The sequence below is a fragment of the Bos grunniens genome, chromosome 5 (genome assembly GCF_055505025.1).
Source record: "Bos grunniens cultivar Pamir isolate PY7600 chromosome 5, Bosgru_T2T1.0, whole genome shotgun sequence".
Classification (NCBI taxonomy): domain Eukaryota; kingdom Metazoa; phylum Chordata; class Mammalia; order Artiodactyla; family Bovidae; genus Bos; species Bos grunniens.
The window spans coordinates 98,172,496-98,194,475 of record NC_141169.1 but is presented as its reverse complement, the minus strand read 5'-3'; the positions used below and the strand labels follow the sequence as shown (position 1 = coordinate 98,194,475).

Here is a 21,980-nt window from a genome sequence, read left to right as displayed (position 1 = left end):
AGCCCACGCACTAAATCTATTGAAGCCCGCACTCCCTAAAGCCCGTGCTCCCCAACAAGGGAAACCACTGCAACGAGAAGCCCGTGCACCCCAACCAGAGAGTAGCCCCCACTCTCCAAGACTAGAGAAAGACAGCAACGAAAACCTAGCACAATCCCCCAAAAAGACAGTAAGTTGTTAAAAGTTGTGTGAAAGAAAAGAGCTATTTTAAGAGCTTGGCAGGAGGCCCCTTTCTTGGGCTTCGAGACTGGGGAAGTCATGGAGGCAGGAGAAGCAGGGACAGAGGCCAGGGTCCTCTGCAGTAGACTCGCCAGGACTCCTGCTGCAGACAGTACACAGGCCAAGGAAATGCAGTCACTACTGGATCCCCAGCTTCCTTTCAGATCCCGAACAATGTTTCAGGCTCCTTGGGGCCTGGCCTTCTGCTCTTGTGACAGGCTGTTGTTCTTAAGGTGACTCAGAATTCTTTGCCCCATCACATGGGGGCAGGGAAGACAGAAAGGAGTAAGCGGGGCCTGGAGGGGCAGAGTACTTCTGGGTACCTCCTTTCACTCTGGTACCACAGAGGGGCTCCCCGTTCTCCCTCCCTACTCCCCAGTATGTGCCCATCAGGTACTCTATAAGCAAAGAGAGGTAAAGAATCAGGGAGGAGAGAGGTCTGACACCCCTCTGAAGGTCACTGCTCCACGGGGTCAGTGGCTGCCCACTGGGAAGTGCAACCGGAAGACCCCACTGCCTGGTATAGAGAGAGGTTAAGTCATTGAGATACTGATGTGCGTGCACTGTGCTCCTTGCTGGGACTTTTTTCCTGTCCTCTGCTGAGAATGAACCCAGGGCTAAGCACTCTTTTCTCTTAGAGGAGAGTTTCTCACCAGGCCTGAGACAAGCCTGTTTGTTTCCTTGGCTTTTGTTTTCTGGATGCTGGGTTCTCTGGTTGGCGGGGGAGGGGGTGGAATTTCTGCAGTTCTGTACAGGGGAGGAGGGAGAAACTAGGACCTCTGAAACAGGAGTGTGGCTGTGCCCCCTGGAGTCCTGCAAAGGGGAGTCCTGGATGGGCACAAGGGATCTTTTGAGGATGATGAAAAGGTTGTGAAATTGGATTATGTGATGGTTGTACAATTCTGTAAATGTTAACAAAAATCACTGAATTGTACCCTTAAAACAAATGAATTTTATGGCATGTAAATAAAGCAATTAAAAAGAAAAGGCAGGCCTGGGACCCTTGCCTCACTTCCGCACTGTGCTCCAGGTAAGGGACAGATGGTGATGGAGGTTTGCAGGTAGGGAGGTGGGTTCAAGGAATGGAGTTCCCCAGCTGGAAAAGAGGCCACTGCTCCAGGTCAGGGGTGGGGCGGGGGGCTATACTGATCTAGCAGCTTCACCAGCCTTCAAGCACACACACCAGTTCAGGCCATAAATACATCTCTGCTATAATCAGAGGGGATCCAAGCCTAGAGGGGCCACCCTATCTTTTTGTAGTGTGTAAGAGCCCCGAGTCCTAGAAAGAGGATGAGAATCCTACTAATGTTTGGCACCAACTTTCCCATTGTCCTGGTAGGATGGAGCCTTGCCATTATTTAAAGGAACTAACATGTACAGTCCACAGGGTCACACAGAGTTGGAAACGACTGACGCGACTTAGCACACGCTCAGACGACGTGTATAGCAGGCAGAATGCCACCCCCCCCACCAAGACGTCCATACCTCCACCTCTGTGAATGTTACACTAAATAGCAAAGGGACTCTACATATACAATCACGGTTATGCAATTTAAAATGGGAAGATGATCTTGAATTAGCCAGGGGGGCCCAAACTAATGAGCCCTTTCAGAGATAGAACTTTCTCGGCTGATAGCAGAGAGCTACAATAGAAGCCAGAGACAGATTCTAAGAGTGAGAAGGAACTGATATGCTGCTCTGGCTCTGAGGTGGAGGGACCCACATGCAAGAACCAGGGGGAAGCCTTGGGGAGCTACGGGTGGCCCCCAACTGACAGCCATCAAGGAAACGTGCCCTTAGTCCTACAAGGATAAGGCACGGGATTCTACCAACCACAGATAGGAGCTTGGAAGGGGAATCAGCCCTGGAGCCTCTACAAAGAGTGCTGTCCTGTCAACACCTTGAAACTCTGTGAGACTCTAAGCGGAGAAACCGGCCAAGCCCACCCAGACTTCTGATCTGCAGAACTGTTACATAATCAATGGCTGCAATTGTGTTGGCCAAGTTTGTGTTCGTTTGTGACAGCAGCAACAGAAACATTCAATACCGATTTGTTATAAAACCAAGTGTGAACAATGAAACTCATACCAGCCATTCTATCACCTTCCACTACCCTACCAGTATCTAGGATATCAGAAACCCTCCAAATCTTAAAGAACGTAGTACTTTCTACTTCACCTTTAATGTTAGACTGTAGGCCGAGAAACCCAAGCTATAATTCTGATTATAAGCACTGAACAGCAAATTAAGAGACCCAGGTCTTATTTTTATATCAGTGTAAGGACCTCAAGTAAATTAATCTCCCTGAATCTCTGTTTCCATGTCTGCAACAAAAATGAGTTGGTCCAGATAATTTCTAAGGTCATGTTCACTGTATGAACTAAAACTGACAGGCAGACATCATAACGAGCAACACGAATTCATTTAACTTATAAGCCACCACTCTCAGCTGGTGGAGAGCGCCTCCTGAAAGTGCACTCTGATGGGAGGAAAGGGAATCTGTTAAGGGATGCTGGGGTCCAGTCCAAGGTCACTAGTCTGGGTCTCCAAAGGAGAGATGAATTGTACTGAGGGGTCAGCCTAGCCCTCCTCAGTAGTTACCCTGCTGCTGCTGCTGCTAAGTCGCTTCAGTCGTGTCCAACTCTGTGCGACCCCATAGATGGCAGCCCACCGGGCTCCCCCGTCCCTGGGATCCTCCAGGCAAGAACACTGGAGTGGGTTGCCATTTCCTTCTCCAATGCATGAAAGTGAAAAGTGAAAGTGAAGTCGCTCAGTCGTGTCCGACTCTTAGCAACCCCATGGACTGCAGCCTACCAGGCTCCTCCATCCATGGGATTTTCCAGGCAAGAGTACTGGAGTGGGGTGCCATTGCCTTCTCCAGTAGTTACCCTGGATGTGCCAACAATCTCCTAGAGAAGATTCCTCACCAGAAGTGGTCTGGTCTAAGAAAACCTGCCACCTGTGTTTGCTTCCCATCCTGGGTAACACCAGACTTCTTGGGGAGGAGAAATATTTGCTAGAAACCCTGACTGTCCTCTACCAATTTTTCCACCTCTCTTCCTAGAATGGGATCTTTCAAGTTTTGAAGAAAATAATTTGGCCAAGGAATTTGCACCTCAGTAAACTCAGCTTATTACAACAAACATTTTTTGAACAGCTGCTGTGTGCTCGTTGAATTCAAGTTTGGGAGAGAAATGTTCAATTTCATTTCCAATCTCTGATTTCAGTACCAACATCTTTAGTCATGAGACTGAAATAGGAGAGATGTGGGGAGGCAAAGACCAGATTCATGACACTCAAAGCAAAGAGCTGAACAGTGGATGCGATCTACAGCCTTTTGAAAAGCAGGTGAAGGATTCATTAAGAACTGAGTATAAGCACTGAATAGTGAGTTACCAAAAACTTCTCTTTCAGAAGCATTTACATGCTGTCTCACATCAAGTTCACATCAACACTCTGGGTAAATTTTGCACCACTGTCCTCAATCATGGTTTTCCAAGAAAGCTACCCTCAAGCTCATGGAGAAGCTAGATTTGAATGTGCAGCACATGTATTTTTCATGGACAAATTATGCAACTACGTTTGTGGTCAGATGTGATTAAAAATATGGTTGAACACGTATTTGCATGTGTTTCACATGGTTAATAACATATCTTAGTGCCATATATTTTTAGACATTTTATCAGTTAAAATGCTACTGCTATCACTTCTCAGTGCTTATTTTAACCCTCTCTGCATATAAGCAATGACTGACCGAAATCACCAATACCAGCAATTTTCAACTTCCTCTTCGGAGGCAGGTGTGACATTGAGTCCATACATGTGATGCACTCCTACAGACACATCCAGAATTACATGCAGCACTTGGCACTCAGACCACAGTCTTCAAGCCAAGAAGTCATGTAGTCAAGTAGAAAAAAAAAAAAAATTATGTTGACATCCTTAAATTTATTATAATAAGTTTTTTTAAAAATGAATAACCAGCAAACTTTGGTATTTTATTGAGCTAGAAATTATTTGCAACAGACACCCTTTGTTTGGGACGTATTTTGACACTGGTTGATAAGCATTGCCCTGCTATACCATAAGTGTATGCTTGAAATCCCAATTCCTGAAGGCTAAAGGTGCACAGAACCATGGAAAAAGTAATGAGAGAAACACATTCTCCACACTGGGAAATGGTGGGATAAGATAAACCTGTGACAAAAGTCCACTAATGAGCATTTTTCTGGAAGTAACTAATTTCCTACCTATGCTCTTTAAAGCCACTGACATCCCAGGCGGGTTTCATAGCCTGTATCCAAATTCAAAGGTGTATTTCTTTCTTGACATGTAGAAGAAAATACTCGAAACACATTTAAAATATGAAGAGGCTATGTTATCTCAACCACCATACATGGTTCAAAGCACAGGCTCTTAGACTAGTGGTCCAGAGGTCATTTTGCCTCCCAGGGGACATTTGGCAATACTGGGATGCTCTTGATTTTCACAACTCAGGGAGGAAAGTGTTGATATCTCATAGGTAGAGGCCAGGGATGCTGCTAAACATACTACAGTAAAGAGGACAAATGCTCCATTCCCAACACAGAACTGTCTGATCCAAGATGCCAATGGTGCTGAGGCTGAGAAACCTTGTTCTCAAGCCAACCTGCCTGGGTTTCAAATCACCTGTGACTTGTGTAAGTTACTTAACATCTACGTGCTTATTGTTTTTTTTTTTTTTTCTTTGGCCTGCGAGCTGGGCTCTTTCAGCTCGCAGCGCCCAGAGAACGATCAACACAAAACCAACCAAACCGCCTCACTCGCCAACGGTCCCAGCGGCACTCCGTGCTTATTGTCTTGACCAGTTAAATTAGAACAGTAACAGTCTCTGCACTTTATTTATTGTGAGAAAAAAATGACACAAAAAGGAGCTAAGAACAATGTCCAGAACAAAGCCAGAGCTTAACAAATGTTTACTTTTGTTATCACTATATGCATTGAAAAAGACTGAGAAGAAAAACACCAAAAATTAAAAATAAGTTGTTTCTAGGTGGCCAGACCACAACTGATTTTTATTTTCATTATTCTTTTATATGTCTTTATATTTTCCAAATTTTCTAGAATTGTATTTATTATTACTCTAGAGGAAAGAATTTTCCTTTGGGACATAGTGGAACCAGAAAGACCTGGATTCAGATGCTGGCTTTATTTGCTGTGTGTGGCTTTGGGCAAATTAGTTATCCTGAGCTTCAGCTTCCTGATCAGAAATTGGGTCTAGTAACGCATATCAGAGAGCTTCCATCAAGATTAAACATGACAGTCATTCAGTGCCTTGGAAATATACTGAATGACAGGCTCTGAGAGATGAGCACTTTCCAAGTTGGGCCCAGGAAAAATGATGCTACAAACAGGGAAATATATTCATGATGGTGACTGCCCTTTTGGTTTTTAAACTGTCCTCTCATCTCAACCCACTGTTTGTCTGGACTCAGAGCAGAAATTGCACCCATACACTGATCCTTGTCTCTATTCCTTCTACCTCCCCACATACACATCCTAGGAAAGGATCTGATAATCTGGTGGGCAGGGCAGACTAACAGCCGGAAGTTACTGTGAGGGAAAGGCAGGACCCAGGTGTCACTTTCACAAGCTTCACGCACCCTCACTATTCCTCTTCGTATTTCTTCTTTCATCTCCAGCCTCCAAGCTGAAAGTGTTCTTAGCAAGGTCTCTCCTCCAGGGGAGCCTCTCCACTTTCTCTCCTGTTCAGCTGGTTGAGAGGACTGTCCCCTTTTAGATTTGAGAGGGATGAGTGGAAACCCAGAGAGGCTTCTAGATCCAAGCCTCTTGTGTGCACAGCCCTGCTCATCTGAGGAGGCCAGCAAGCGTGCAGTGGGCAAGCAGCACCGGCCCAGCTGCACAGTGTTTCCAGCAGGGCTGTTTCTCTTCCACAACTCATTCACTCCAGGCCACACTGAAGGCTGGAAGGATGAGTAGACAGGATTAAAGGACACACACCTTATCCACAAACCCCACTCTTCATGTTCTTAACGATCCTTAATCAGATGGAAAAAGAATTGTAGTTTAATCCTAAGTCATGTCTGACTCTTTTGCGACCCAATGGATGGTAGCCTGCCAGGCTCCTCTGTCCATGGGATTTCCCAGGCAAGAATACTGGCTTGGGTTGCAGTTCCTTCTTCAGGGGTCTCCCCAACCCAGGGATTGAACTTGTGGCTTCTGCATTGGAAGGCAGATTCTTTGCCACTGAGCCACTAGCAAAGCCGGGAAAAAGAATAGAACGGGTTATATTTGTTTATGCTATCAGGAGGGGTAACTATTTTAAGCCTAGTTATTAACCTGATAACTTAAATTCAAATCCCAAGCAACCTTTAAAGATACTCCGAGACAATCTCTTGTACTCAGCTCCTAGTCACCACAGTATGGAAACGGCAATCTGGCTCAATCCATTCTGACTCTGAAGATCCCATGGTTCTCTAGGGAGGAGTCCTGTAGTCCAGTGGGATGGGATCTTGGTGCAATGTCCTAGGGAATGGGAGGGATGGTTGGTTAGGACAGGACGGCCTGGGGCAGGAACTGATCTTCTCAAGGCATTCTCTCTTGGCCCAAGGTGAACTATCTCAATGATGCCAGGCCAAAAAAACATCAGAGGAAAATGAGACTGTTCAGGGTGCCTCCACCTAGATGCAAATACAAGTATCAGGAGAACTACATTCTAAATATAAATAAAATGTCAGGGGGCTTGGTAATCACCAGGAAAAAAATTTATGGATCTTTCTTGAACTCTAGTCTGCTCCAAGGTTGGTCTGACTAGCATATGTAAATTTCAGACATAACTTTAACTGTTGCCAAGTTCTCTCCTACTACACTTTAACCTCCTTAATACCCTTCCCCATAAAAGCATGCAAAACAAAATAGATATGGGACCCCAGAACGCTGTCAGAGTCTTCAGTCTTCCCATTCTTCATTCACAAGTGCATATTGAGATGATACTATAAACAAGCTAGGTGCTAAGTGCTAGAAATCCAGAGATGGAAGAAGTGGGTCCCTTCTGTCCAGAAGCTGACTTCAGATGACTATGATAGTCTTAAGTGTACTTGTTCCAGGGAAATGTAGATTTCAGCAAGGATCAAAGGCTTAATCTAAGAACTAAAGTTCAATAAAATTCAAGGTGTCAGGGAGACACGCTCCTCTCAAAGCGTTTTTCAGTGAAAGCCTGAAGGGAAACACCTTATACCGTAAGGAATTTCAGAAATTTTGAATTCCTTCCCCCCTTTTCTTTCTCTCTGTATCTTTGACCCATCCAGTAACTTCTGTAAGTTTTCCCACAGCATATAAGAATGAGATGTCATCTTTTCTTGTCAGGGGCCAGAAGAGAAATGACAAAGACCAAGAGGAAGTAAACCAGAAATTTAAAAAATCCCTCTTTTTCCCATAAAACCTAAGATAATTTGTAAAAGAGAGGTCTATTCCCTATTTTAAAGTATGATAATGTTATTTTAAAGCAATAACTCTAGTCAGTTTGATAAAACATAGTTTATGTTTATAATTTTATAAGTTTTTAATTTATTTATTTTATTTTGAAAACCAGGTAAGTACTGTTAAAGATAATATGGTTAGGCTGGTCTTGTTACTAGGTCCTGAGGATGGAAGAATGTTTCTGGGTTTGATTAAAAAAAAAAAAAATCAACCATGATGTAATTTTAGATTTCTTTTTTCCTTTTAGATATCATTTGGTCACCATAGCAACACAGTGTTTTACTACCACATATCTACACAGCACAAGGGAAGAGAAGAACAGGCAATTACTTACTGAGTTATTTGGGGGTACAGAATGTGACTAGTGGGATAATTCAAAATTAAATACAGACTACACTGGGGATCTGTTTTAGCCAGGCAAGCCAATTAAATGTTCTAGTAGTGTCAGCTGAACACAATTTGTAGCCAAATCAACTGTTGACATCATTTAAAATAATGAAAGCAGGGAAGCAACATAGTTCAGTGATTAACAGCATGGACTCTGATGTCAAGTTTTTTCAGTCTAAACCCCATTTCTCCTATTTGATAGCTGTGTGACCTTGGGAAAGTTCCTTAACTTCTCTGTGCCTTAGTTTCTTCACCTCCAAAATGTGGGTACTAATAATAACTCCCACAGAAGGTTATTATACAGATTAAATAACTGAGTGTGCTTAGAATGATGCCTTACACATAGCAAGAACTTTATAAGTATTTGTTAAATAAAGACAAAATAAAATGTAAATTTGCTAGTTCCTCTCTTTGTGCTGGGTAGAAATAACCAAAAGGATCAAGATTTGAGTGCATGGCAGATTCTTTTAGCCTATAACTCTGGAAGATTCCTTTGAGAACTTCCTGGGAGCCTTCTTGGTAGCTATTCTGAAAGATACGAGATTTGGTGGACAGCCTACCATCCCTAACAGAAAGCTGAAAACAATCACAAGCACTCCTGGTATCAGGGACATGAGAAGGAAGACGATCACACAGCACAAAGAAACAGCATGCTAGCCCACTCAGGCTCCCTCAGCCACAGCCAATTACCTTTGTGAACATGGACACAGAATAAGCAGCTGAAAAGCATGAAGCAGGATTTGATTGTAGTGACATATGAAATCTGGCTAGTGTCAGTAATATTATTTTTTCCCTCTTTCCAGGATTCAAAGAAAAAAAAATCTGTTTCAGCAGGGAGTGCTTTGTTTTATTCATTATCACTGTATACAATGTCCATCTCATTTTTCTTCAATAGGCAGTTACTGTGGTGAATTATGCATTTTACAGAACTACCTAGGCATCTTTTCTGGACCTGTGACAAATCAAAAGCCCTTAACCAGCATGTAAGCCAAGACAAAATCTCTGAATGGCCTGGAAAACAGAAGGTATCATATCCTCTGAGCCAAATTTCAGCCACGAAACCGCGGGGTCTCTAGCACATACCTTCATCTGGACTTGATTTCAGAGACGGTCTCCTTGGGTCGTCTTGGTCAGGATCAGCCCTTGCAGAGGAGTTTGGAGGATGCCATAAACCACCACAGAAGCTTGGAAACACAGTCATATCTGTCCTCTGCCTTCCCCTTGGCTCACAGCCTGCTTCCTGGTAGGAAGACAAGATGACGCTGTGCAGGGTTGACTGTTAAACCATCTTCCCGCCCCCAGCCCCACTCTTCTGGTGCCCCTCCCTTCTCCTTTCCTGGGCTCTGGAATGTGTCACATGGGAAATGGATCATGTGGCTCACGAGGAGAATGTGGCCAGCTTCTCTCTCCCTTCCCCCTCACTTTTCCTTTCAGGAGCACAGAGGCAGAAATCTCCGACCTGATTGGCTCTAACCAAAAATCTCCATATGAAAAGGGGAAGATTCAACCATCCAAACCTCTAGCCTTCTCCACGTTCTTTTTTATTTCTCATCTGAACATTTTATCCTGGACATGCAGAATTGCTTGGAAGGGAAGGAAAGGATGCTTTCTCCCCAGGCCCTCCCTTTCTTCCTTGTTGTCTGTACTTTAAATTGGCAAGGTGTTCCCTAAGTTCCCTCCGGAGCCACCTTGGCATATCTGACAAAAATCAAGTGTTCAGCACCACGGACAGCATTATACCCCCTCAGCGCTCATTTGTCTATTTCACTCTCGGGTAAATAAAACCATTTAAAAAATATTTCCCTGAGGTTCTGTGTCTAAATATACACCTGGCCACATATAAGTAGGACTCCAACTTCCTCTAATGTCAACTTACTGTTATTTATAAACACAAATATAATTTTTACATATCATCAAATGTCTACCTTCCCACCCCCATCCCACCATCCATCCACACCCTTTAAACATGCTCCATGTTTTGGGGGTGGAGAGGAAATTCTCATTACACAGTTTACCATATGCCCATATATCTATGCTCACAGGCACAACCACAGAAATATGTAGGTTTCTTGAGTGTGCATGTTCAGATGTCTTTAGCCCCATCCCTAGGCCTCAGGCAGGGCTGAGTTAAGAGGCAGAGAGCGAGTCTGGTAGGAGCTGTTTTGTGCAGGGTCTTTCCTGCTTTGCTGACGTCCCGGTTGCCATGGTGCTAGGTAACCGCTGAAGGGGATGACTGCGTTCAGAACCAGTCACCATGGGACCCTGCTGACTAAAGAAAGGAAGAGGGAACAGAACTGAATTGCAGAGGAGGACTTTCAATGAGCATTTTCAGAGCCAAATTTACCTAATGGGCCCCTTCTTTACTGAATTGTTGCTGACCCTAAATCTTGAAAGGATTCTAGGAATTAGTATGGACACTGTGATGGTGACTCCCTCCATCCTTCACTGCTTCTTTCCTTAAAAATCTATTTAGGTGCAACACAATGAAAATGCCAGCTTCACAGAACGACTGTGGTGTGCCATCAGAAAGCAGGGTTGGGGTGAGGGGGTGGGGGGGTGGAAGAACACAGGAAACATACTTCTTGGATTGCGGCTTCTGGCTTTTGTGAGGCCATTTATCTAGTCTTAAGTGGGAGATACACTAGACCTACACCTGAACTAGGAACAATTGTGAATGCTTTATGAGTTTACAGGAGAAAAGATAAATATTGTTTAATGTGACTTGCTGGATTATTTTAAATAAAGAACAATTTGAATAATAAGGTCAATCCCTTGTATAACATTTGGACTATCCCAAGTTAGGAACTGAATCTATACATTTGTCTCTTTAGGCATACACATAACCTGTTTATTTCTAACTCAGAATTCTAAGCATAGCAATTCTGAATACTGTATTTCTATGGGGGGGTTCAGGTAGAAATACTGACTTTCAATGTGCAGTAATGCAAATTCTGTTAAGAAAAGAGGTAGCATAGAGAAGCTCCAGTATAATTCCATGAAATTGAAGCTCTTTCCTGGCCTAATGTCCACAGCTTAAGACATGTTTACTTCTTTTATTCTAGGATAAGAATCAAGTTAATTCTAGTTTTTCCATGTAAGGCTCAGAGAAATTCAACTCTGTTAATTCTAACACTGGCCCCTTTCAGAAAATTAGTTTATCAGGAAAGTTGGACATGTATTTGAAGAAATTCTTAAGAGAATTAGTCAGATGGTGACTTAATATCATCTCTCTTTTCTTAGTGAATAATAATAATAATAATAACAGCAACAACAGAACCAGCTAATTATTTATCATGAGCCATGATCTCATTTAACCCTCCTATCCAACCAGAGAAAAACTTAACTGTATTTTTCTCATTTATTTAATAGACTCCTTGGAGGTTTAGCCTGACTTGGTAAAAGAAATTATTGTATTTTTAATAAAACATTCATCACACTGGTAAAAAAAAAATATTGGGAGTGGGGTGTGATGTATTATGTTTCTCAGCAAATTATGGTGGCTCAGACGGTAAAGATTCCACCTGCAGTGCAGGAGACCTGGGTTGGATCCCTCGGTCAAGAAGATCCCCTGGAGGAGGGCATGGCAACCCACTCCAGTATTCTTTCCTGGAGAATCCCCATGGACAGAGGAGCCTGGCGGGCTACAATCCATGGGGTCGCAAACAGTTGGACACGACTGAGCACATCCAACCATAAGACAGGTACTGTTATTAACATTCCTGCTTTACAGACAAGGAAACTTAGGGAGAAGTAATATGCCCACAATCACACCACTAGTTAGCATAGGAGCTAGGACTTGGGACTATTTAGTCTGACCCCAGAGCAGGTACACTATACTATTCTATATCATAAATAATGGATTCATTTAAAATAACTTATTAATTTAATATGACTGATGTGATTCAGTACTATAGGCCTTTGACAAAAGAAATCAGAAAGACCGCTTTAAATCATTTGAGAGCAAAAAAAGACCAAATTATTCATTCTTTTTAGAATGACCACACATGTACATCATAGCTTAATGATAAAATAATAAAAATTATTTCATAAGGAATCATAATCTGAAATATTAATACTATAAAATGCTATGTAATATACTAATTCTATTAAAAATATATTTATAATCACCAAACTTATTCCCAGCCTTTTTGAAAAAACAGTTGTCTTCCATCCAAACCCATAAAATCCCACAAATCCATACTATTTGTGTAACTGGGGTCATATTTTGAAAATAACTTACGTGATTTTTTTTTTCTCCTCTGCCTGCCTGGGGAATCAGTTGGCCTTGGGGATAGAGAATGTGGCACTCTTCAGAGTTACCAAAGTGATGGGAAAAAAAGAAGGAATAAATATTCAGCTTCCAAAATTTAAAACAGGAGTGTACAGCAAGACAATAGGCTTGAAATCCAAGCTACTGTTTTGAAAGCCATTCTCAAAATTCCTTTATTTGTCATCAACCAAATATAGAAGACTTTACTCAGATTGTCTGGTACCATAGAATAGGCCTTCAGACTGGGGCAGGCAAACATTTTCCAAAGGGTCCCAGAGTCTGTAGCCAGTTCTATGGGTAATAATTTTTAGATCCTTAACTTCTACAAACTGATCTTCCTGTGAACTGCTGCAGTCGAAATATCATGCTGGTTCTTGATTCCCATCTAGAAGTTTTTCTTCCCTTTTACCACAGACTGGTGAACCTCTCACCCACCTTACCTCAAATCCTACCATGGTGAATTGCTTGGATTTTAAAAAGCCCCTGGGAACCAAGCAAGGAAACAACTGGAAACACTGAGGATGCTATTGAGATATTAGTTAACTTGAGTTAACACATCCTTTTAAAAAACAAGAGCTCTCCAACTACTTTAAACAAACTGAAAGCAAACCACTATCCAATTGTCCACTGAGAGATTCATTAAAACAAGTTCTCTTAAAGGAAAGCTCTATTTACAAAAGAATGCCAGCTAATAAATGCAGAATATAATATTTTGAACACCATTTTTGCAAGCCCCAGTGTAATAAATGATTCAGGCAAGGACCACAACAGATATTCAAACTATGAGATGAAAAGTTGTTGGGAACAGGTTGTTTGTAGATTATTTATAAACTTTCAATGGTGAGACTGGGAGAGGGGGTCATCGTCTTAACCAAGTGACCAAATTTAGCATCACTAGCAATGGTGGGTCACAGTCCATAGATGCGCAGAGTCGAACGTGACTGAGCACACTTAAAACGGGACAACCTGAAATTAGTGCCTAATGTAAAGCAATATAACCTACCCAACATTACTAATGTTCTTTCTAAAAACATTTATCTGAATATAATCAAACCTCTATACAGTGTGCCTCTCAGGGAGGGGAGAGGGGTGGGGAAAGTAGTAGTTGGAAAAACAAATCAAAGACATTATAAGAAAAAAATCAACCAAATTGAGAATATAGAATATTCTGCAAAAGAACTAGTCTGGACTTATCAGAAGGTCATTGTTTTAAAATAAGAAGGGTGAGCTTTGACAGATTAAAGAGACTAAAGAAAACCAATTGCAAAGCACATAATTTGATGAGATGCTGACTGAGGAGGGAGAGTTAAAATACATAGTTAAAATATATAAATAGTTTATATATATATATATATAAAAAAATATATAAAGTAGCTCTAAAATATTTTGGGGACAGTTGGGGAAATTTGTCTTGTGATTTGTATTAGATGGTGTCATGAAATCACTATTTCTATTAGGTGTGAGAAAGGAATTGTAGTTAACCAGTGGATTTTCTTATTCTTAGGAGACGTTGAAGAAGTAAGGATGAAAGGTCAAGATGAATTCAAGTTACCCACATGTGGTTAAACAAGAAAAAACACGTACATAAAAAATCAGAAAGGGAAAGTAACAACGGGCGAATCTAGCTGAGGAGTCTGTGGGTGTTTACTGTACCGTACTTTCAACTCTGTCGTCTGAATGAAAATGGAAAGTAATAAATTCTGCTCTGTGGTGGACAAGGACACGCCACACAGAGAGTAAGAGTCTTTCCCTCTAGATCTCAGGTTCAGAGACAAAGAGATAAAGGAGAATAAAGCAGCCAGTCACTGGACATGACTCCTTCTAGACCAAAGAAGGATATGAAAGTATTCATTTTCTCTTGGTGACTCTTTCAAATTACTGCAAACAATGGCTTCAAAAAACACAAATCTATTGTCTTATGGTATTGTAGGTCAGAAATCCAACATGGGTCTTAGGGCTCAGATTATGGTGACAGCAAGGCTGTGTTCTCTTCTGGAGACTACAGAGAGAGAATCTGTTTCCATCCTTTGGCTCGTAATTCCCTTACTCCATCTTCAAAACCAACCATCTTGTATCTCTTTAACTATTACTCCAGTCACAGAGTAATGGTAACTTTAGCCATTCCAGAGTCACTCCCTGTGACTCCGACCTCAGATTGGAAAGTCACTAGGTTGGATCCACGAGATAATCCAGGATAATCTCCTCTCTCAAGGCCTTAACTTAGTCATATCTACAAAGTCCCTTTTACCCTGGAAGGTAATATATTCACAGGGTCTGAGTACTAAGGTGAATATCTATAGGTGTCCTAACTCTGCATACCACAGTAAGTTACCTCCAGGTTGAGAGGAGCACTCAGGGCAAAAGATCTCTGCTTTTGCTCCCCTCTGGAGACAGCTGCCAAGGCCCCTCACACCTCATCCTGAACTTCGCACGGCCATTTGGGCCAATGGCAAATTTTCTACAGTGTACACAGGCATACAGAGCAGCTGACCATCCCAAGTGTTTCCTGTTCCTTTGAAGCATGGATGCTGAACTAACAGCCATAGGGCCTGCTGTGGTCAGGTGAAGTGACTCGATAGCAAGAGCCAAGGAGAAGCAGTCTCTAAAGGGGAGAGGCTGTTCCTCCCTGGGAGATTTGCCTGAAGCCAAAAATGGGCCATGAATTCGTGAGATCCAGGCTTCAGCATCACAGGCCAGCAGGTTCCCCAGTGATCATGCCAGCAAGGGGCATCATGCGAGAACCCTGCCAGTGCACACACTAGGTCCAGAATGAAGCCAGGGAATACCCCTTACTCATGAGTCCACAAGGATGTATCTGTTACCCTCCCCACCCTTCATACAAATGGACGTTATTGTCAGAGATGTCAGGACCTCCTTGGGAAACATTATGAAATAGGACACATTTTTATCCAAAAAAGACTTATGCTACTTAAAGGAACCACTTAAATAATGAAATTGATTGAACTATATTTGAGACTGAACTGGACACGTAGTTGGTTTTTCTGTAATCAAACAGTTGGGGTGGCTTTAAAATGTGTCCACAAATTCTTTGATATGCCTCCCTTCAAATGATGACACCTAATATTTCTCTTGAACATGGGCCATCCTTACAACCCGTTTCCAGTTAAAATGATGTGGGAGAAGTGATTCTCTGTAGTTCCTGTGGCTAGATCATCGCAAGGACAGTTTCTGCCTGGCTCTCTCCCTATTGGATTACTCATTCTTGGGGAAGCCAGCCACCATGTCATTAGGACACTAATGCTGTAGAGGTCCACGCATGGAAAACTGAGGCCTCTCACCAACCAGCACCAACTAGCAACAGGGCAGTGAGCCACCCCGATATCAGATCCTCCAGCCCTAGTCAAGTGACTGCAGTCCACAGGACATCTTTTGTTGTTGTTCTGCTGGGTCTTCACTGCTGCGCATGGGCTTTCCCTAGTTGCAGCAAGGGAGGGCTCATTTCCAGTTGTAATGCAAAGGCTTCTCTTCGCGGTGGCTTCTCTTATGCAGAGCACAGGCTCTAGGGTGTGCGGACTTCAGTAGTAGTTGAGGCATACAGGCTTAGTTACTCTACGTTGCAGTGGAGAAGGCAATGGCAACCCACTCCAGTACTCTTGCCTGGAGAATCCCATGGACAGAGGAGGCTGGCTGGTCATAGTCCATGGGGTCACAGAGAGTTGGACACGACTGAAGTGACTGAGCATGCACGTATTCTACGTTGTGAAATCTTCCTGGACCAGGGATTGAACTCACGTCCCCTGCATTGGCAGGTGGATTCTTATCCACTGTACCACTAGGGAAGTCACAGACAACATCCTGACTGCAACTTTGTGAGATCCCAGGCCAGAACTACCTGGTTAAACTGTTCCCAAATTCCTCACCCACAAAAATGATAAGATAATGCTTATTATTAAGTTCCTAAGTTTGGGGGAATTTTGTTATGCAATAATAGATAACCTACCCACATGAAAACTCTAGAAAACAACGAAGAGAACTACTTTTTCTTGACATATTTGAGCAGTAGTGAGTTAAGTAAGTGTCCCTGCTGCATATGTGTGTGTTCCTGTTGTGGTAAACTGTGGTTTTATTAATCCCAAGGGCAGGAGGAAAGGGAGAACACAACTAGCCACGTTAGAGAGCTATCTAAGGGGAAAAAAGAAAGCCACTGGGGTGGAGGTGGATTTATTATAAAGATTCTGAAGAAGAACTGCAGGGAACTCAAGAACAGGAAGTGGCAGTGAGACCAAAAATGGGACTGAAGTAACGGACAGAAAGCTGTCAGAGCTGAGATAGCCACCGACTCCATCTCTTTCTCTCTTGAGGCTGCTGCTGCTAAGTCACTTCAGTCATGTCTGACTCTGTGCGACCCCACAGATGGCAGCCCACCAGGCTCCCCCATCCCTGGGATTCTCCAGGCAAGAATACTGGAGTGGGTTGCCATTTCCTTCTCCAGTGCATGAAAGTGAAAAGTGAAAGGAAGTCGCTCAGTCATGTCCGACTCTTCACGACCCCATGGACTGCAGCCTACCACGCTCCTCCGCCCATGGGATTTTCCAGGCAAGAGTACTGGAGTGGGGTGCCATCGCCTTCTCCATCTCTTGAGGCTACAAGACCTATTCTCTCCCATTTTCTCTCTCTTAATTGGCAGCATTCACCTGCTTCTCTTTTGCAATCAGCTTGTTCCGATTACTGATGCACAAATAGTGGGCTCAGCTCTCTGCAAGTTACATGACCTTACAAATTCAATGCTTCTGTCTAAATGAACCAGTCTCAAAACAGAACTACAATATGATGCAGCAAGGCTACTTCTGGGTATACTGTTGTTGTCTAGTAGCTCAGTCGTGTCCGACTCTTTGCAGCTCTATGAACTAGAACCCCTCAGTCTCCTTTGTCTATGGAATTTTCCAGGAAAGAATACTGAAGTGGGCTGCCATGGCCTCCCCCAGGGGATCTTCCTAACCCAGGGATCAAACCGATATCTCCTGTGTTGGCAGGCAGATTCTTTACTACTAGATACCTTTCCAAGTCCACTTTTGGGTATATACCTAAAGGAAATAAAATCACTGTCTAGAAGAGATGTCTGCATTCCCATGTTCATAGAAGCATCATTCACAATAGCCAAGATATGTGGAAACAATGTGTCTGTTGACAGATGAATGAGTAAAGGAAATGTGATATACAAATACCTCCCCCTCACACCCACACACACTGGAGTATTATTCAACCTTAAAAAAGAAAATCCTGCCATTTGTGACAACATGGATGAACCTTACATTAAGTGAAATAAGCCAGACACAGGAAGACAGATACTGCATGATCTCATTCATATGTGGAAACTAAAAAAGTTAAATTCATAGTAACAGTGAGTAGAATAGTGGTTACAGGGCTGCGGGATTTCGCTACAGGGAGAGAGATACTGGTCAAGGGTACGAAGTTTCAATTATAAGATAAACAAGTTTTTGAGACCTTATATACATACAGCATGTTGACTACAGTTAATAACAATGTATACTTGAAGTTTACTGAGAGAGATTTCAAGTGTTACATGCAAAAATGGTAACTATGTGAGATGGGGTATTATTTAGCTTGACTGTGGTCATCACAATGCACATCACAATGTACATATATCACATCACATTGTATACCTTAAAGATACACAACTTTTATTTGTCAGTCATACTTCCATAAAGCTGGGGAGAAAACATATGACCCAGTCTCTCAATATTCTGATCCAAATTCTTAGGAGGCAGTCAGTTTGACTCAGCTCAAGGAGACCAAGGAGATCAAACTAGTCAATCCTAAAGGAAATCAACCTTGAACATCCATTGGAAGGACTGATGCTGAAGCTCCAATACTTTGGCCACCTGATGCAAAGAGCCGACTCACTGGAAAAAGACCCTGATGCTGGGAAAGACTGAGGGAAGGAGAAGAAGGTGGCGATGGAGGATGAGATGGTTGGATGGCATCACTGACTCAATGGACATGAGTTTGAGCAAACTCCAGGAGATAGTGAAGGACAGGGAAGCCTGGCGTGCTATAGCTCATGGGGTTGCAAAGAGTCAGTCAGACACGACTGAGCGACTAAACAACAACAAAGTCAGATATAAAGTAGATCAAATCAGCTGGAGGCACTGGGATGCAGCAGAGTTCTTGTGCTTCTCCCTCAACACGCTCTAACAGATTTGGCAAATATTATAAAGAGGAAGGACAAGGAAAGGGAGGAAGCAGCTGACAGAAGAAATGATGGACATCTTAGTGTGTATTTTTTTTTAATTCCATGAACTCTCCACTGCCGAGCCTGCCAATAACCACAATATCCTGGCATCTATAACAGCAGTAGTAAGGTGGTTTCAACTTCTGAATTACTTATATCCCTAGAAACCTACAAGAAAGTACCCTTTCTCTTAGAAATTCAAATTCGTGACCCACACATGCCATCCCGCCCTGTCCAAGTGATTATCTACTCACTGAAAGGCTACAAAAACAGCCTCGATTCTCATTATTCTCATTTGAAAGTACCGACAACACCACTTGTGTAGTCAGAGCAGTGGTTCTCAACCTTGGCAGCAAAATTAGGAGCTTTAACAAAATACTGATATCTGGGTTCCAATTCCAGAGATTCTGATTGAATTGTCGAAGGTGAAGCCTGGGCACTAGGAATTTCTAAAGCTCCCCAGATGATTCTAATGTGCAGGCAAGGTAAAGAATCTAGCCTAAGGTTCTCTGAATACAGATGCTACACTGAGCATGCACATTTTGGTGAGGAGATGGCAGGCATAAATGGTGAGAAGCTCAAGGCAGACACTCTTATTTATTAAATATACACTATAAGTTATGCTAGTAACTCATGCAGTTGTCAACAATATCTTGTTTCATCTTTACAGTCATCCTATGAAGAAGACACTACTATTCTAATTTGACACAGAGGAAACCCGAGGCTCAGAGAGGCCACACAGAGAGACTGTCATACCTTAACATCAAACTCCAGGTCTGATTCTCAATTCTATACCCTTTCTGTGACACCGTACTGAGAGATCACACCTCCTACAGTTGAATGATCCCACTCCCTAAAACCAAAATACGAAGGCATCAATGCAGAAACCCTATTCTATTGCATGCGTGGATTTTTTTTTTTTTTCTGGAACATTTTCATGAATGACACACATGTGGCCCAGTTACTAGGTTACCCTAGTGTTAATTGCTCAGTCATGTCTCTTTGTCTGCCAGGCTCCTTTGTCCATGGAATTCTCCAGGCAACAATACTGGAGGGGGTTGCCATTTCTTAGGCTATACTGTAGGCTGCCAAAATGAAGTGAATTTGCTCTAGGGAGAACTTCTTAATAGGGGACTACCAGGACTGGACCTTTCTTAATGAAGCACTTCCATTCTATTGATTGATACCTGGATCCTGAGTTTTCCTTACAGATGAAGCTATATTGCTTACCTACAAGCAATTCCTTTGCTGGTCGACTAAAATCACGTATTGCATCGTTCCTCTGCCTTGTACTCCAGACAGTCCATAAAAAATCAAAATATATTCAAAATCAAAAGTTGACTAAAGATTGCTGCCAATATCAAAATGGACTCTCATACCAAATGACTCTGGGAGGCTAAAAGCAGAAAGTATGTATTTTTGTAACAAGCTGGTGTCTTGATAGCCAGTTCCACCACTCCACTCCATGAAGTCCACACTGCATCTGCCTGAGGTGTGGCTGAAGGCACCCACAGGACGAGGACACTTCAGGTGCGGGTAGTACCTTCACTTCACTTCACTCACTTCATACTTTATCACTGGAGAAGGAAATGGCAACCCACTTCAGTGTTCTTGCCTGGAGAATCCCATGGACGGAGAAGCCTGGTAGGCTGCAGTCCATGGGGTCGCACAGAGTCGGACATGACTGAAGCGACTTAGCAGCAGCAGCAGCACCTTCAGACACTGCAGGAAGAAACTGAATGCTCGTGCAGGTGTCCCACGTATCCTGAGAGAGAAAGAGGTCAGGTTAGTCAGTTCTCCTAAGATGCTTCCAGAATTCCTGACTCCTCCACTTCCTCATCCCAACCTCAGCCCTTGCTCAGGACTCTGGCTTTTAGAATCCTCCTTGTCCCGCTCACTTAGGGACTCCCCAGTTTCTACCGTACTCAAGAGGAACTAAATATGGGGGCATTTCTGTCTTTCTGTTTACAAACACGAACATCTTCACACTGTCTGATGGGAAACGTTCTCTACTGCAGGAGTTCCCAACCTTCGGGATCTAATGCCGGATGATCTCAGGTGAAGCTGATAACATCATGATAGAAATAAAGTTCACAATAAAGGTAATGACCTTGACTCATCCTGAAACTATCCCCTGTCCCCCACCCACCGTGGAATAACTGTCTTCCACAAAACTAGTGCCTGGTGCAAAAAAAAAAAAAAAGTAGTGTTGGGGAATACTACTACCAAGAGCCCTGTTTTCCTAATTTCCCCTCTCCACTGGTCTGTGTAGTTACTGCTTTCTTCACCGCTTCTATTTCCCATCTTCTCCTTCCCTCAGTATTACCTTACTTCACAATCCCTCTTGGTCTCCAAGGGAAAAAAAATTTTTGTTTTCACGGTCCTTAAAAATGTATTCCTTCTGTCGCTCCCAGGGTTATCTTTCCAAATACATAAAGCCCATCACTCTGGTTTTAAAGCCTGAACGGCCCTCCCATGTCCACTCCTTTACTACTCGATTCGCTGAATTCTCAGACAATTCACGGCAGACACACAGTAAGGAAAAGAGGGACGACCGTACAAGCATGTGGAGTAGTTGCGGCAAAATCTCGAAGAATCTAGTGTTGTGTGCTTGAATCCATCGCGTCAACGTGAATTATCCTCCGACCTTTCTCGACCTCTCAAGCCTAACTAGCTTGACTGTTATTTACCAAAAAGTTTCAAAACGTTTTCGCGCTTAAAAGAAAAAAAAAAAAAAAAAGTCAGGCGCACGCGCAGCCGCACACAGTTGTGGGGGGGCGGGGGTTGCTGTTCGCGCAGGCAAATCTCGCGATGTTTGAGCCAGACAGGAGAGTAGCGTTTTTTTAATGGTGTTGTGAGGCTTTTCCCCTCTCCCCTCCACCAGGTGCAGTGATTTAATGTTGTAATCAAGTTAAAAATATCAAGACTCCACGGCGAGAACAAACGAGGCTAGAAATAGGCAACACGCCAGCGGCTGTTTTCCCTTCTAGGAAGGGCTTCTTGCGACGCCTCGAAGGCCCCACAAGTTCCTCAGAAACAAAAGTCAGAAGTATATAAAAACAGAAGCAGCCAACCACTGTATCACCTTAGAGCGGTGTGGAGATTCTTGTTTTTCCACTTTTTACTGTACGAAAAATCCCATTGGCTGCTAGCAAACCAGGTTACACGCCTGTCGCCACTGCGCCTGCGCTAGGCTTTGTTTACTACCTCGGACGGCCGCTGGGTCCCGCCTCAAGAGCTGGCGTGTAAGGGCATGTTCTTGGGTGTAGTTGTAAGCCGGGGACACGGATGGGAGGTTGATACTAGGACAGGTTAAGTGTAAGCCTGAAACCAGGGAAAATACGAGCGGTAATGAAAGCTCTTAAACGCTCAGAAACCGTTTTGTCAGATCTGTCGAACTGAAAGTAATGA

At 43.1% G+C, this 21,980-nt stretch overlaps 1 protein-coding gene across 19 annotated transcripts in view; it reads right to left on the bottom strand.

The window, feature by feature from the left end:
* GPR19 (G protein-coupled receptor 19) overlaps positions 1 to 21,386 on the bottom strand; it is a 37,262-nt gene extending 15,876 nt beyond the window's left edge. For 2 of the 19 annotated variants that reach the window (XR_015164250.1, XM_086401955.1), the window contains exons 1-4: positions 21,130 to 21,386; positions 19,800 to 20,334; positions 9,169 to 9,325; positions 6,589 to 6,744 (exon numbers count right to left, since the gene is read on the bottom strand). The gene's annotated coding sequence lies outside the window, so the exon portion shown is untranslated. Of the gene's footprint in view, positions 1 to 5,080; positions 6,183 to 6,558; positions 6,745 to 9,168; positions 9,326 to 12,325; positions 12,394 to 19,799; positions 20,335 to 20,895 lie in introns of those variants that run through there. The other 17 variants (XR_015164247.1, XM_086401958.1, XR_015164246.1 and 14 more) reach the window with 13 other exon arrangements.
* Between the last annotated feature and the right edge of the window lie 594 nt (positions 21,387 to 21,980).